The 16,196-nt window shown below is 39.6% G+C and overlaps 1 protein-coding gene across 1 annotated transcript in view; it reads right to left on the bottom strand.

Annotated features, from left to right (window-relative positions):
- METTL16 (methyltransferase 16, N6-methyladenosine) overlaps positions 1-16,196 on the bottom strand; it is a 72,998-nt gene that overhangs the window by 15,147 nt on the left and 41,655 nt on the right. The gene's annotated exons all lie outside the window — the stretch shown is intronic.

Below are 16,196 nucleotides of genomic sequence, written 5' to 3'. Positions count from 1 at the left end.
TATACCATCTTAACAGAGATTGTAAAATCTGGAATGGATCTATACTTTGAGATGGCCTCACATGCAAATGATTTAAGGATATGTATTAGTGTTTCAAAAAAACATGAAATCAATCTCTTCTATAGTAAACATATATCTAGAAGAGGGAGTGGGGAGAAGATGGAGTAAACTGCTTTAAAGGTAAATAGAATTTAGCCTATGAAAGATTAACTATCGGGATCCCTGGGTGGCGCAGCGGTTTGGCGCCTGCCTTTGGCCCAGGGTGTGATCCTGGAGACCCGGGATCGAATCCCACATCAGGCTCCCGGTGCATGGAGCCTGCTTCTCCCTCCGCCTGTGTCTCTGCCTCTCTCTCTCTCTCTCTCTCTCTCTGTGACTATCATAAATAAATAAAAAATTAAAAAAAAAATTAAAAAAAAAATTAAAAAAAAAAAGAAAGATTAACTATCATGCTTTCTATCATAAGCAACTAGAAAACTTGACAAAATATGTGTAATGATTGTTTTTTAGACATTGGACAACTGCAGTGAAGACCTATAATCTCAGAGAGAGAAACAAACAAGGTTAGCCCTGTAACTGACAGAACTTGCTGCCTAAAGAAAATTTCCAAGCAGCAATACAGGGAAAGGAAACTCAAACAGAGCCCCATGATCCTGAACTGGTGAGAGATTACATTTCAAAGGCCCAGGCAGTAAAGATTTGAAGAGCAAAACACAAGAGAGGAAGGACATGCATAGAGAGAGAATTCTGAGCATCTGCAGAAGAGTTACTTGGAATATTTTGCAGAATAAGGATTTGCACATGTGAGATGGAACTCCATGCAGCTAAAATTCCCAGAGGAGTGCCTGGGTGGCTCAGTCGATTAAGCATCGACTTGGGTCATGATCTCAGGGTCCTGGGACCAACCCCTGCATTGGGCTCCTTGCTCAGTGGGGAGTCTGCTTGAGGATTCTCTCTCCCTCTCCCCTCTGTATTCCCTCTCAAATAAATCTTAAAAAAAAAAAAAAGAATTCCCAGAAAGTAATAAGCTTACTGATTCCTGGAGTCCAGACATAGCTAGATTAGTTTGCAGTTCTACTGGCCAGAGCAGAAAGCACCTTGTTAATAAAAGGGGCATCTATCTAGTGGAGTCCTAGAAAGACACTGCTTTGTAATGGGTCTAGAGGCTATTCTATATTTACCCTAATGAAGCTTAAAAGCAAAACTCAAAAGGATCCAAGTGACTTAAGTAAGCATCAGAATCTAACATTCTTTAAAGGAACATGATGAAATGCAGCACCCCAAAAATAAGATTTTCAATGTCTAACATCTAATAAAAAATGACCAGATATTAAAAGCAGCAGGAAAATTACTTGCAAGCAGGATAAAAAAGAAAAAATATATATCATGAAAAACAAATGAGGGGATCCCTGGGTGGCGCAGCGGTTTGGCGCCTGCCTTTGGCCCAGGGCGCGATCCTGGAGACCCGGGATCGAATCCCACATCGGGCTCCCAGTGCATGGAGCCTGCTTCTCCCTCTGCCTGTGTCTCTGCCTCTCTCTCTCTCTCTCTGTGACTATCATAAAAAAAAAAAAAAAAAAAAAAAACAAATGAGGAGGGGTGCCTGGGTGGCTCAGTTGGTTAAGCATCTGCCTTTAGCTCAGGTCATGATCCCAGCATTCTAGGACAGAGCCCTGTATTGGGCTCAGCATCTCCCTCTCTTCTTTGCTGTTCCCCCTGCTTGTGCTCTCTGGCTCGCTCACTCTCTTCCCCTCTCTCTGTCAAATAAAATAAATACGTCTTTAAAAAACAAAAACAAAAACAAAATCAAGAAACAAGAGGTGATGAAATTTGCAGATGATAACATTAGAACAGCTCTTAGAAATACATTCTATGACTAAACATGGACATGGGGAGGAGGGAAGATATAAAAACCAACCAAATGCCAAAAAAATAAAAAAATAAAAAAATAAAAACCAACCAAATGGAACTTCTAGACATGAAAATTATGATATCTAGGGCAGCCCCGGTGGCACAGCAGTTTAGCACCACCTGCAGCCCAGGGTTTGATCCTGGGGACCCTGGATGGAGTCCCACGTCAGGCTCCCTGCATGGAGCCTGCTTCTCCCTCTGCCTGTGCCTCTGCCCCCCTCCCCTCTCTATGTCTCTATGAATAAATAAATAAAATCTTTAAAAAAAAAGAGAGAAAATTATGGTATCTAAAATGAAAGCTTCACTGGATGGGACTAACAACATATTAGACTCTGCAAAAGAAAACACCCATGAAGACACAGCAATAGAAACTATCCAAAATAAAGCACAGGAGGGAAAAAAGACTTAAAACAAAACAAAACACAGAGCACGTGTGACCTGTGGGACAATATCAAGCAGCAGACATTAAGTGGTGTTTCAGAAAAGGGGTATAATCATAATTAACTAGACTACAAAACAGTAACAAGAGAATCATATTTTCTTAAACATTTAAATCTTATATAAAATGTTAAAAGTATGATGACATTCCCAACACTGGGAATGATGTCCACTCTCCACTTCTAATCAAAGTCATACTGGAGATTCTAGTCAATCCGATGAAGTGATAAAATGCAGACAGACTAAAAAGAAAGAAAATTGTTTTTCTTAACAGAAGACATGACCATCCATGTAGAAAATTATTTGAAATCTAGGGAAAAGTCACTAGAATAAATGAATTCAGCAAGGTCACAGGATAAAAGCTCAATATAAAATCAACTATATTTCCTTAAAGTAGCAATACATAACTAGAAATTAAAATTTAAAAATTTAATTTACAGTAACATCAAAATACATGAAATATTTAGGAATAAAATGAACAATATGTGCAAGAAAACCATCAAACACTACTAAAAGAATCCTAAGATCTAAAGAAATGAAAAGCTATACCATGTTGGGATGGAAGATTTAACATTGTTAAGCTATTAAATCAATTCTCTCCAATTTGATCTATAAAAATCAATAAAATTCCAGTAGGCTTTTTCATAGAAATTGATAAACTGATCCTAAAATTTATATAGAAATGAAAGATATCAAATAGCTAACTACTGAGCCACTCAGGTGCCCCGGAATTGGAGACTTACTAATAATAATTGCGGACTTTATTGATATCAATTATTAATGACATTATGCATATAAAATGATATATTTATTATGAGTAAATAAGTAAAATCTTAAAAAAAATGAAGAGATGGAGCTAGCATCAGAACCACACATGACAAGAATGCTGGAGTTATCAGACTAGGAATTTTTTTTTATTATTCATGAGAGACACAGAGAGAGAGGCAGAGACATGGGCAGAGGGAGAAGTAGGATCCCTGCAGGGAACCTGATGCAGGACTCAATCCCAGGACCCCAGGTATCACGACCTGAGCCAAAGGCAGACATTCAACCACTGAGCCACCCAGGGGCCCCTTAGACCAGGAATTTAAAACCTCTATGATCAAGGTGCTAAGGGCTCAGGGCACTTAGGTGGCTCAGCTGGATGGAGTTCCAAGCCAGGCTCCCTGCTCCAAGAGAAGATTGCTTCTCCCTCTGCCTCTCTCTCTCATGAATAAATAAATAGAAAGAAAGAAAGAAAGAAAGAAAGAAAGAAAGAAAGAAAGAAAGATAGATAGATAGATAGATAGATGCTAAGGGCTCTAATGGATACAGTAGACAGCATACAAGAACAGATGGGCAACGTAAGCAGAGATAGAAATTCTAAAAAAGAACCAAAAAGAAATGCTAGAGATCAAAAACACTGTAATGCCTTTGATGGGCTCATCAGTAGACTGGACAAAGCTGACGAAAGAATCTCTGAGTCTGAGGACATCTCAACAAAAACTGCCAAAAGTGAAAAGCAAAGAGAAAAAAAGCACTGGAAAACAACAAAAAACCAGAATACAATATCCAACAACTGTGTGACAACTACAAAAGGTGTAAAATATGTGTGACTGGAATTCCAGAAGGAAGACAGAAAGGCACAGAAAAAATAATGACTAAGAATTTCCCCAAATTAATGTCAAACACCAAACCACAGACTCAGGAAGCTAAGCAATCACTGAACAGGCAAAATGTCAAAAAGATTACACCTAAGGCATAGGACTTTCAACATACAGAAAATCAAAGATAAAAAATACTGAAAGAGACCAGAGGAGAAAAGCTATATTCTTTATAGAGGAACAAAGGAAAGAATTACATCAAACTTTTCTTAAGAAACTAGCAAGCAAGAGTAGCAGAGTGAAATGTTTAAAATGTTGAGAGGGGAAAAAAAAATCCACCAACCTCGAATTCTGTACCCTGCAAAACTGTCCTTCAAAAGTGAGAAGGTGAAACAAGACTTCCCCAGACATAGAGATATTGAGGGAATTTGCTGCGAATTTCTCTAGAATTTCTAGAGAACTTCTCTTAACATTTACAAGGCCTTACAAAGAAGGAAAAGATATAGGTCAGAAACTCGTCTATATTTAAAAAATGAAGAACACGATATCCCTGGATGGCTCAATGGTTTGGCGCCTGCCTTCTGCCCAGGGCGTGATCCTTGAGTCCCAGGATTGAGTACCACAACAAGCTCCCTGCGTGGAGCTTGCTTCTCCCTCTGCCTGTGTCTCTGCCTCTGTGTGTGTGTGTGTGTGGGGGGGGGGTCCTCTCATGAATAAATAAATAAAATCCAAATAAATAAATAAATAAATAAATAAGAACAAGGGAGAAGAAATAAGTGAAGGTTAAAAAATGCAAAAAAATCAAAACTTTTGAACTTCTTAATTGATCTAACAGGTTAACAGTTTGTTAAAAATAATATACAGCAATGTATTTGATTACGTATGCTTATGAATATGTATGTATAAACGATAGCAAAGACAAAAGAAACATGAGAGGAGAATTTTAATATTTATACCAGTTTTATTAAGATATAACATATACAGTAAAATTATCCAATTTTAAGTATATAATTTAATGAGTTTTGACAAATGTGTACATTAACCCCACCACAATCAAGGTATAATACTTTGACATCACGCTAAAAAGTTCCCTAGTCTTTCCTCCCCTACTGGTCTCTAGTGACCACCAATCATGCTCTTAATAGTTCTGCCCTGTTCCAGACGTTCATATAAATGCAATCACAGAATGGTTTTTTTTTTTTTTTTCAGAGTTCACATACATTTATTCAACTGACACCGATGGGAATGGGGAGGGGGAACAGAATGTTTTTTTATCTGTCTTTGTAAATACACTGGCAATTTCATATGGTTGCAACTTAATACATTAAATAATATAAATAAAAATATCATTGTTTATAGAAATATGAGAAATACTATTATATGGCTATAGAAACAGTATGCACTAACCAATACTCTGTCTTCATTGTTTGTGGATTCAATAACAGGTGACTGTCTCTATTTTTGTTTAGTCAGTCATTTTTCTCTTTGAAAAGGCAAAAAATAATTTTAAACTACTTTAAACAAACCTTGGTAAATTTACTTAGAGCGTATAGTCCATTCCATTTGGTGGTTTTAAAATGTTTGGGACAAGAGCAAAGTGCTCCCTTAAGAAGACAGTATATAAACAGAGAAATCACTAACTAGGAATTAAAAGCCTTTGGTATGTTAAGAACAAGATGGAAAAAAAAATAAAGAAATTAAGAGCAAATAGTGCTCACACAGTAACAGCATAAAAAGGGTAACAACCTTTCCTTTAAGATCAGCAGTGCTGGGCAGCCCCAGTGGCTTAGCGGTTTAGTGACGCCTTCAGCCCAGGGCGTGATCCTAGAGACCCAGAATCGAGTCCCATGTGGGGCTCCCTGCATGGAGCCTGCTTCTCCCTCTGCCTGTGTCTCTGCCTCTCTCTCTCTAGCTGTGTCCCTATGAATAAATAAATAATATCTTTAAAAAAAAAGATCAGATTAGGTGAGAGTCACCAGAAACTAAGAAATAGCCTGAGCAGAGACGAAAGAAAGATATTATACATTTCCTTGGGAGATGAAGGAAAGCAAATACACACACACACACACACACACACACACAAAGCATTAATTCATTCATTCATCCATTCATTCATTCATTTAAGAGAGAAAGAGATAGAGCACTAGCAGGGGAGAGAAGGAGAAGCAGGCTCCCTGCTGAACAGGGACCCCTCCCCCACACCCCATACGGAAGCGGAATCCTGGAATTGTAACCTGAGCCAAAGGCAGACGCTTAACCTACTGAGCCATGCAGGCACTCCATAAGTCTTGAAACAGTTAAATATATCATTGGTAGTTAATGGAGGCTTGGGAGAGTTCACATTTCTTTTAACCCTTGATGTAAGCTGAATACTGTATTGTGAATCTTTTCAGATTTAATCTTATCAATAACTTTTCTGCAACATATATATTTCTTAAAGGAAAAGCAGAAAGTAACAGGGTATATTAAAATTCTGAATTCACTTCAGAAAATGCCTCCCCATTAGATCCTATATACTCTCAACAGGTATCCTGTGGCAACTAATCAAAATGCAAGCAGAAAAAAATGAACAAAAGGAAGATCTAGTTACCCAGGAGACTTTGAACCCATTATACTATTTTAATGATGAAAGTAGCACTCTATTCATTACAGCATTTAGCAAGTCCTCTGAAACAGTAGCTTTCAAGAAAAATTATTTTTTTAAAGACTTTTATTTATTTTGGGCAGCCCAGGTGGCTCAGCGGTTTAGCGCCGCCTTCATCCCAGGGTATGATCCTGGAGACGCAGGATCAAGTCCCAAGTCAGGCTTCCTGCATGGAGCCTGTTTCTCCCTCTGCCTGTGTCTCTGCCTCTCTCTCTCTGTGTGTGTCTCTCATGAATAAATAAATAAAATATTTTAAAAGTATTTTTTAAAAAAGACTTTTATTTATTTATGAAGACAGAGAGAAGCAGAGACACAGGCAGAGGAAGAAGCAGGCTCCACGCAAGGAGGCCGATGTGGGACTCAATCCCGGGACTCCAGGATCACACCCTGAGCCAAGGCAGACACTCAATCGCTAAGCCACCCAGGCGTCCCACAAAAATTATTTTGAAATAATTTCAAGAATACAGAAGATTAGTACAAATGATTCCAATATACTTTTTTTTTTTAAAGATTTTTATTTATTCATGAGAGAGAGAGAGGCAGAGACACAGGCAGAGAGAGAAGCAGGCTCCATGCCAAGAGCCTGATGTAGGCCTCGATCCCGGGTCTCCAGGATCAGGCCCTGGGCTGAAGGTGGCGCTAAACCGCTGAGCCACCCGGGCTGCCCTCCAATATACTCTTCATCCAGATTCATCAATGAACATTTTTCCTCCATTTGCTTGCTCTTTTTTAAAACCATTTGAGAGTTAGCTACAGACATAATCATGCCCCTTTCACCCTAAATATTTTGGCATTTATATATGTGTGTGTGTGCGTGTGTGTGTAATTTTTTTTGAAGATTTTATTTATTTACTCATAAGAAACACAGAGAGAGAGAGAAGAGAGGCAGAGACACAGGAGAAACAGGCTCCATGCAGGGAGCCTGACATGGGACTCGATCCTGGGTCTCCAGGATCATGCCCTAGACTGAAGGCGGCGCTAAACCACTGAGCCACCCAAGCTGCCCTGGCATTTCTATTTTTAAAATGAGGACATTCTCCTTCATAACCACAGAATGGTTATCAAATTGAGAAAATGTAACACACAGTACTATTTATTATCAGGAATACAGTTCATTTTCAAATTTCACCAATTATTCCTATAATGTCCTTCACGGCAATTTTCTCCCCTGATGCATGATCTAATCTAAGATCCTACATTTCATTTACGTGTCAAGTCTCTTTAGTCTCCCTCAATCTGGAACAGTTCCTCATTCAGCCTTTTCTTTTTCTTCTTTTCATGACCTTTATATTTCTTAAGAAATATTTTACAAAACCTCTCAAGTTGGTGTGTCTGAAGTTTCCTCAGTTAGATTCCAGTTATACATGCTGGACGTAAAGAGTACAGAGAGCTATTGTGTCCTTCTGGGTGCAGCACATCAGAGGTGATCACCTGTTTGAGGTGGGATTCCCCCAGGCTTCTGTACTGTAATGTTACCATATTTCTTTGTGATTATAAGTCATCTGTGTGGGGAGATATTCTGAAACTATTAACACCCCACCCCTCTTCAAAGTTTCTATTGCTGATCTTCAGTGAATCAATTATTACAATAATGATGACAAAATGGTGATTTTTCTAAGTTTTTATTCCTTCTACATGTATTAGTTGGCATTACACTTTAACAAAGAACTTTTCCTCTATCCCCTCTGCTTATTTTTGCTCATTTTATTTAATGGGTTAAAATTCATTATTGGCATTATTTATTATGAAATCATATTATCCCAGATTTGATTTCAGCTGGCTCCTATATCCTTTTATGTCATTTTTGAGCACTTGCTTATTTTTGTTATTATAAGACATTACAGGCTCTGTTTAAACTTAAGCTTACCCAGCACTGAAATCACCCATTTCTCCAAAGGGCCTGGTTCATTTTAGCACGGATTGGTTATTTTACAATAACCTGGGGCACCTGGGTGGTTCAGTTGGTTAAGTCTCCACCTTCCACACAGGGCATGATCCCAGGGTCCTGGGATTGAGCCCAGCATCAGGCTCCCTGCTCCATGGGGAGCCTGCTTCTCTCTCTCCCTCTGCCTGTTGCTCCCCCTCTTTGTGTTCTCTCTATATCAAGTAAGGAAAATCTTTTTAAATAAAATAAAATATCAAACCGTAATTGAAGTATAATACAGGAAATGGGTAACAGGAGAACTCTGGCATGTAAGGGCAATGAGCATAGTCTAAAAACTTCTCTAGTTGTAGAACCTAACATTTTGCTGCCTGTAACGAATTACCAGAATAAACGCCCCTAGACATGCAACAGAGCAGCCCTAATGTCCACCAAATCTCAAAACTTACCATTTAAACTACCATAAATTACAAATCTACATGGCTAAAAATAAACTTTTATTCTATATTTTTCTTAAAAAGTGGTTTAAATTATTCACACATTTTGTACATGTGTAAAAAACATGGTAATTAGATTCTCTAAGGCAGTAGGACCAAGGATTTTCATCTTTTGGTATTCCTTCTTATTTTAAAGGTTTTTTTTAAGATTTTATTTTTTTGAAAGAGAGCACGTACACACAAGCATAGGGATGGGCAAAGAAAGAAGCAGTCTTCCTGCTGAGCGTGGAGACAGATGCAGGGCTCAATCCTAGGACGCGGAGACTATGACCTTAGCCAAAGTTAGATGCTTACCAGACTGAGCCACTCAGGCACCCCTTGGTATTCTTTTTTGTAATTGTCTAATGTACTAAAAAATACATGCTTTTATTTTAACAATTCTCTTCTTTGATCACTTTTTAAAAAATATTTTATTTATTTATTCATAGAGACACACACAGAGAGAGAGGCAGAGACACAGGCAGAGGGAGAAGCAGGCTCCATGCAGGCAGCCCGATGTGGGACTCGATCCCGGGTCTCCAAGATCACGCCCCAGGCTGCAGGCGGCGCTAAACCACTGCGCCACTGGGGCTGCCCTCTTCTTTGATTACTTAATGTAGAACCAGTAACCAGTAGGTGGATATGCCATAAAAGTTGATACAACAAGCTCATCATGGCATGAGCCACTGGATTCAACCTTTTCTCCCTAAGACCTTGGAGGAGTCACCAATCAATGAGGCTCTGTCACATCAAACTTGAAAGGGAATTAAACTATGATACCTAAATTAAAGTGATGAAAAGCACATAATCTAATTCACTAGAAAAAATAATAAAGCAGCTTTTTATCCTTCAGGTGGCTTATTCTTCATCTTCCTACTTTAGTAGGAAGAAAAAAATCAAAATACCAGCATCTGGCTCTTGTGGAGCTCACAATTAAGAAACACTCTAAGGTTTACTTATTTATTCAAAGATTTTATTCATTTATTCATGAGAGACACACATAGAGAGAAGCAGAGACACAGGCAGAGGGAGAAGCAGGCTCCATGCAGGAAGCCCGACGTGGGACTCGATCCCGGGGCTCCAGGATCACGCCCTGAGCCGAAGGCAAATGCTCAACTGCTGAGCTACCCAGGCATCCCAAGAAATACTCTTAGGTTTAAACTGAGAAAGTGCTCTCCTACCTGAAAAACAAGCTAGTATACTATCTGTCCCCCAAGACATCTCTACCTACTGTATATGCGTAGTGAGTTAGTACATTGGAGCAAGGGTGCATTTCTTTCTCATGACACCCAAAAAACACTTTTATTGATTTGCAACCCTATGATGGGTCCCATTCAAAGATGAAACCAGCAGTCAAAGATAGTGAGCCATCCACAATAATAGTCTCATTAGACTTATCTGTGGCAGTTCAGTAACAAATGAGAAGTGGTATGTTCTTTGTAACAGTAAAAAAAAAAGAGTAAATATAATGCCCAATAAAAAGAATTACTTAATTATGGATGGTTGTCAAGCTATTTAAAACTACAGCTATGCATATACACAGAAATAAAGAAACAAAGGAATGAAAAAAAGTTAAAAACAAAAGCAGGAGACAAAATTGGTATTCATGATTACAACTGTGGGAACGAAAAAAGGGGGAACTGGTAGGAAATGCACCCAAAATGAGCTAACAGTTGTATCAAAGTGCTGAGATCGATATCAATGTTTTTTCCATTTTCTAATTTTCTGTAAGTGTGATTATATTAAGAGAGAAAATTATAGGGGCGCCTGGGTGGCTAAGTCAGTTGAGTTTCTTAACTTTTTTTTTTTTTAAGATTTTATCTATTTATTCATGAGAGACCCAGAAAGAGAGAAGCAGAGACAGAGGCAGAGGGAGAAGCAGGCTCCATGCAGGGAGCCCGACGTGGGACTCGATCCCGGGTTTCCAGGATTACGCCCTGGGCTGCAGGCGGTGCTAAACCGCTGCACCATGGGGGCTGCCCTGCCAAAGTGTCTTAACTCTTGGTTTCCGCTCAGGTTATTTCTTAGGGTTGTGAGACCAAATCCACCTCAGACTCCATGATCAGCACGGAGTCTGCTTGAGAGATTCTCTCTCTCCTTCTGTCCCTCCCCCAACTGGAGGGAAATAAAGTAAAAATAAATAAAATTTTTAAAAAGAGATAAAAATTATAAATAATAATATAAATGTTTAGTTTATGCAAGTTTATACAATAGTATAAATACAATATTTAGATAGCACTTCAGTTTCTATGTATATTCATATGTAATTTCTCTTCATTCTCTGAACTGTAGGAGGTATTATCCTAACCTCATAAACAAACAAACAAAAAAAAAAATGAATTGGCTTATCCTTTTATAAAGGCAAGTCAAAGTTCATAATAAAATAGTCTTTCAGCTGAAGAACTGACAAAAAGCTCAATTATAAAATCTACAACTATTCCCTACAACTATTACTTAAGTATCCCATAACTATACTGCACCTACTTTAAAAAAAAAAAAAAACAGAAGGGGAAGGGTGCCTGAGTGGCTCAGTTGGTTAAGTGACAGCCTTTGGCTCAAGTTATGATCCTGGGATCAAGCCCCTTGTCAGACTCCATGCTCAGCGAGGAGTCTGCTTCTCCCTCTCCCCCTCAGCATTTGCCCCCACCCCCATGCTTGCTCTCACTCTCACATGAATAAAATCTTTAAAAATTTTTAAAAATTAATAAGAGGGGAGCTCTTTATTAAAATAACATAATACTTATACCTTTCTTTTTTTTTTTTAATTTTTTATTTATTTATGATAGGCACACAGTGAGAGAGAGAGGCAGAGACACAGGCAGAGGGAGAAACAGGCTCCATGCACCGGGAGCCCGACGTGGGATTCGATCCCGGGTCTCCAGGATCGCGCCCTGGGCCAAAGGCAGGCACCAAACCGCTGCGCCACCCAGGGATCCCTACTTATACCTTTCAACACAGTGGACCACAGCATGTAAATCTACCAAATTCCTAGAATAGTTAAGACGATCCTATTTGATAGTCATCATATCGAGTATGTCTTCATTTAATTCTATGACCACCCTATGAGGTGTGATGTTAACTATTATTATCCCATTTTACCAATAAGAGAACAAAATTTAAGTCAAAGAATAACATTCAAAAGGCACAGATTATATTCAATTTATTGTCCATCACCAAATATGTGGATTATATACAAACCCAAGAAGTATCTACCATCTGGTAGGGGGTAGGGATTAGAAAAGAAAAAGCAATAAGAGGAAAAATGCAAAATCTGTATTAAGTTAGAACTTTGCCAGATACAGGGGGATCCCTGGGTGGCTCAGCAGTTTAATGCCTGCCTTTGGTCCAGGGCATGACCCTGGAGACCTGGGATCAAGTCCCACATCAGGCTCCCTGCATGGAGCCTGCTTCTTCCCTCTGCCTGTGTCTCTGCCTCTCTCTCTGCGTGTGTCTCTCATGAATAAACAAATAAAATCTTAAAAAAAAAAAAAAAAAAGAACTTTGTCACATACAGAGGTCTTGTTCTTGGAAAATCATAAAATAACTGCCATAAAGGGTATCAGCTACAGACCTAATAACCTGTGACAAGAGTGGAATTCAGACTGAGAGGAATTTGACCAAGTCTGCTGATTTAGAAGCTCTGATGAGTGAGTTTCTAAAAAAGAAAATGCTATGAAGTAAGCTCAAGTCACAGGCACAAAACGTGGAAGGTAAGGATGACAAGCACTTGTAAATATTCATCAACTCTAGAAAGGCTGTTTACTTAAAAGTCTAGGGGCACGCTGGGGCTGCAGACACTACACAGGGCAGTGGAAAGAGTACTAGACCACAATCAGGAGATCTGGATCCCAAGCTTCTAATCTGTAACACTGGAATACTGGATAACTTTACCTCCTAAGAGCCTCCCAGCTGCCAAATTCTTTAAGATACAAAACAACAATGCAGGTGCACTGAACATAGGTGAGGTATGAACTATAACAGGGAGATGAGCCACCTTGAGTGCCATCACTGAGATCAGTCCAACAAATTTAACTGATTTGACCCCATGTTACAGATTTTGCTTAATTCCTACACTTTCTCAGGAATAAGAAGGAAAAAATTCTAGCAGGATAAGGAGTAGGTGGTAGGGTTAAAATACCTGTTTTTAGTCCCTCATTCAGAGCCTCAAAATAGAGGCACATCTCATTTTATTGTGCCTTCTTTTTTTTTTTTTTTTTAATTTTTTATTTATTTATGATAGTCACACACACAGAGAGAGAGAGAGAGAGAGAGAGGCAGAGACATAGGCAGAGGGAGAAGCAGGCTCCATGCACCGGGAGCCCGATGTGGGATTCGATCCCGGGTCTCCAGGATCGCGCCCTGGGCCAAAGGCAGGCGCCAAACCGCGCGCCACCCAGGGATCCCTATTGTGCCTTCTTTTATCGCGCCTCACAGATAATTGGTGTCTGTCTCAAATTGAAGTTTGTCAAAGTTCATAATAAAATAGTCGAGCAACTCTACTGACACCATTTTTCTAACAGCAACTGCTCACTTTGTGTCTCTATGTCACATTTTGGGAATTCTCTCAGTATTTTATTTTATTTTAAAGATTTTACTTATTTATTCGCGAGAATATACAGAGAGGGGGGGGGGCAGAGACACAGGCAGAGGGAGAAGCAGGCTCCATGCAGGGAGCCCAACATGGGACTCGATCCTGGGTCTCTAGGATCATGCCCTGGACTGAAGGTGGCGCTAAACTGCTGAGCTACCTGGGCTGCCCTCTCCCAGTATTTTAAACTTTTTCATTATTATACTATTTAAGATGATCTGTGATAGTACTATTATAATTACTTTGGAGTGTCACAAATCACACCCATGTAAGAGAGTGAACTTGACCAATGAATGCTATGTGTTCTGACTGCTCTACCAACCAGCTGTTCTTCCTTTCCTCCTCATTCCCTGAGACACCACGATATTGAAATTAGGCCAATTAATAACTAACCCTACAACAGCCTCTAAGTGTTCAAGTGAAAAAAGGGTCTACATCTCTCACCTGACATCCAAAGCAAGAGATGATTAAGCTTAGTGAGAAAGGCGTGTCAAAAGCCATGATAGGGGATCCCTGGGTGGCGCAACGGTTTGGCGCCTGCCTTTGGCCCAGGGCGCGATCCTGGAGACCCGGGATCGAATCCCACATCAGGCTCCCGGTGCCTGGAGCCTGCTTCTTCCTCAGCCTGTGTCTCTGCCTCTCTCTCTCTCTCTCTGTGACTATCATAAAAAAAAAAAAAAAAAAAAACCAAAAGCCATGATAGGCCAAAGGCTAGGGCTCTTGAGACTGTTAGCCAAGTTGCAAATGCAAAGAAAAAGTTCTTGGAGGAAATTAAAAGTGCTACTCTAGTGAACATATGAATGATGAAAGCAAAACAGTTTTACTGCTGATACAGAGAAACTTTTAGTGGTCCAGAGAGAAGATTACACCAGACATAATATTCTCTTAAGCCAAAAGCTACTCCAGAGCTGGGCCCTATTTCTCTTCAATACTATAAAGGTTGAGGAAGGTAAGGAAGCTGCAGAAGAAAAACTAGAAGCTAGTAGAGGTTCATCCATGAGGTTTTACAAAAAGAAGGCATCTTCATAACATAAAAATGCAAGGGGAAGCAGCAAGTGCTGATGCAGAAGTTGAAGCAAGTTAACCTATCTAGCTAAGATCATTAATGAAGGTAACTTAAAACAACAGATTTTCCACGTAGATGAAATAGTTTTATATTGAAACAATGTGTTATCTAGGGTTTTCATAGCTAGAGAGCTTCAAAGGACAGGTTGATTCTCATTAAGGGACCAACACAGCCGATGATTTAAGTTGAAGCTAACGTTCACCGAACATTCAGAAAATCCTAGGGACCTTAAAAATCATGCTAAATTTGTTTGAGCTCTATAAATGGAACAAAGCCTGGATGACAGCACATTTACAAAATAGTTTATTGAATAATTTAAGCCCACTATTGAGGCCTACTGCTCAAAAAAAAAAAAAAAAAGATTCCTTTCAAAATATTGCTGCTCAATGACAATACACTTCATCACGCAATAGCCCTGATGGATACACATAATGAGATAAATGTTTCCATGCCTGCTAACACAATGTCCACTCTACAGTTCATGGATCAAGGAGTAATTTTGATTTTCAAACCTTATATTTAAGAAATACCTTTCATAAGGCGCTAGCTGCCATAGATAATGATTCCTCTCATGGATTTGGAAAGGATTCACCATTCTAGATGCCACTAAGAACATTTGGGATTCATGGGAAGAGGTCAAAAGAACATTAACTAAAGTTTGGAATCCTGCATGAATGTGTGTGCCATTCCTTCGCTACAATGGTGGAATTGGTAGGTGTGTGCAGGCCAAACAGGGGCTGTACACAGGGTTGGTGGCCCGGGAAGAGTGCTGATTTTTTACTGCACATGCTTAAAAATGCAGAGAGTAATGCTGAACTAAGGGTTTAGATGTAGATTCTGTCATTGAGCACATCCAGGTGAACAAAGCCCCCAAGATGCAACGTAGAACCTACAAGGCTCATGGCCAGATTAACTCATACATGAGCTCTCCCTGCCACATCGAGATGATTCCTACTGAAAAAGAGCAGATTGTTCCTAAACCAGAAGAGGAGGTTGCACAGAAGAAAAAGATATGCCAGAAGAAACTGAAGAAACAAAAACTTATGGCCCGGGAGTAAATTCTGCATAGAATAAGTGCAAATAAAAAAAAAAAAGAAACTGCCACAGCCACTCCCACCTTCAGTCACCACCAGTGAGCAGCCATCATCACTGAGACAAGATCCTCCCACCAGCAGAGAGCTTATAACTCATTGAAAGCTCAGATGACAGCATCTTGTAGCAACAAAGTATTTTTATTTACCTTTCTTAAAGATTTATTTATTTATTCATGAGACACACAGAGAGAGAGGCAGAGACATAGGCAGAGGGAGAAGCAGACTTGCTCTGGGGAGCCCGATGAGGAACTCGATCTCAGGACCCCGGGAGCACTATCTGAGCCAAAGGCAGACACTCAACCACTGAGCCACCCAGGCGCCTCATAATAAAGTATTTTTAAATTAAGGTATGTATATTTTTTAAAAAGATTATTTATTAATGAGAGACAGAAAGAGAAAGAGAGGCAGAGACACAGGCAGAGAGAGAAGCAGGCTCCATGCAGAGAGCCTGACGTGGGACTCGATCCCGGGTCTCCAGGATCAGGTCCCAAGCTGAAGGCGGTGCTAAACCGCT

Source organism: Vulpes lagopus, chromosome 12 (genome assembly GCF_018345385.1).
Source record: "Vulpes lagopus strain Blue_001 chromosome 12, ASM1834538v1, whole genome shotgun sequence".
In the NCBI taxonomy this organism is placed as follows: domain Eukaryota; kingdom Metazoa; phylum Chordata; class Mammalia; order Carnivora; family Canidae; genus Vulpes; species Vulpes lagopus.
The sequence above is the reverse complement of the archived record's forward strand: the minus strand, read 5'-3'. Positions and strand labels throughout refer to the sequence as shown.